This window comes from Nansenia antarctica, assembly GCF_963989245.1.
Source record: "Nansenia antarctica genome assembly, chromosome: 5".
Classification (NCBI taxonomy): domain Eukaryota; kingdom Metazoa; phylum Chordata; class Actinopteri; order Argentiniformes; family Microstomatidae; genus Nansenia; species Nansenia antarctica.
The window spans coordinates 73,166,240-73,167,343 of NC_137690.1; positions in this window are offsets into that span (position 1 = coordinate 73,166,240).

Here is a 1,104-nt window from a genome sequence, read left to right on the forward strand (position 1 = left end):
TCTCCCTCTCACTGTCTCTCTCCCTCCCTCTCTCTCTGTGTCTCTCTCCCCCTCCCTTTCTCTCTGTTGCTCTCTATCCCTCTCTCTATCCCTCTCTCTATCCCTCCCTCTCTCCCTCTCTCCCTCTGTCTACCTCCCTCCCTCTCTCCCTCCCTCCCTCTCTCTCTCTCCCCTCCCTCCCTCTCCCCTCCCTCCCTCTCTCCTTCCCTCCCTCCCCCTCTCCCCCTCCCTCCCTCCCTCCCTCTCTCAGATAGCTGACACCTTGCCACGCTAGGCCGCCTCCTGGCCGTCCCCACGGCTGGACTCTCTTTCTGGAACCTTCTCTTTACGACCGTGAAATGATAGTCAGGCTTTGGCCCTGAAGAACCCTGACTACCGCACTCAGCCCTGACGACCAGCTCAGCCTGACGACCGCGCTCGCCCTTGACGACCAGCTTTGCCGGGTGTATTCACCGGCCTGTGTGTGTGTGTGTGTGTGTGATACTTATCATCTCCACACCGCTGACTCCTTCAGGGTGCGTTCACATAGTTCACAATACGAGCTTTGAAACGTTCTTCTCCTTCTTCTAGAAACGTTCTCCTTCTTTTCCTTCTAGAAGCCTTCTCCTCCCTCTAGAAGCCTTCTCTTTCTTCTAGAAACCTTCTTCTTCTAGAAACCTTCTTCTTCTTCTAGAAACATTCTTCTCTTCTAGAAACATTCTCTTTCTTCTAGAAACATTCTTCTTCTCCCAGAAACATTCTTCTTCTTCTAGAAATCTTCTTCTTCTTCTAGAAACCTTCTTCTTCTTCTAGAAACCTTCTTCTTCTTCTAGAAATCTTCTTCTTCTTCTAGAAATCTTCTTCTTCTTCTAGAAACCTTCTTCTCCTAGAAACCCTCTTCTTTCTTCTAGAAACCTTCTCCTTCTTCTAGAACCTTTTCTTCTAGAAACCTCCTTCTTCTAGAAACCTTTTCTTCTAGAAACCTTCTTCTTCTAGAAACCTTCTTCTAGAAGCTTTCTTGGTCTCAGAGGTGGGGGTCTCAGAGGGGGGGTCTCAGAGGGGCGGGGTCTCAGAGGTGGGGGTCTTAGAGGGCGGGGGGGTCTCAGAGGGGTGGGGTCTTAGAGG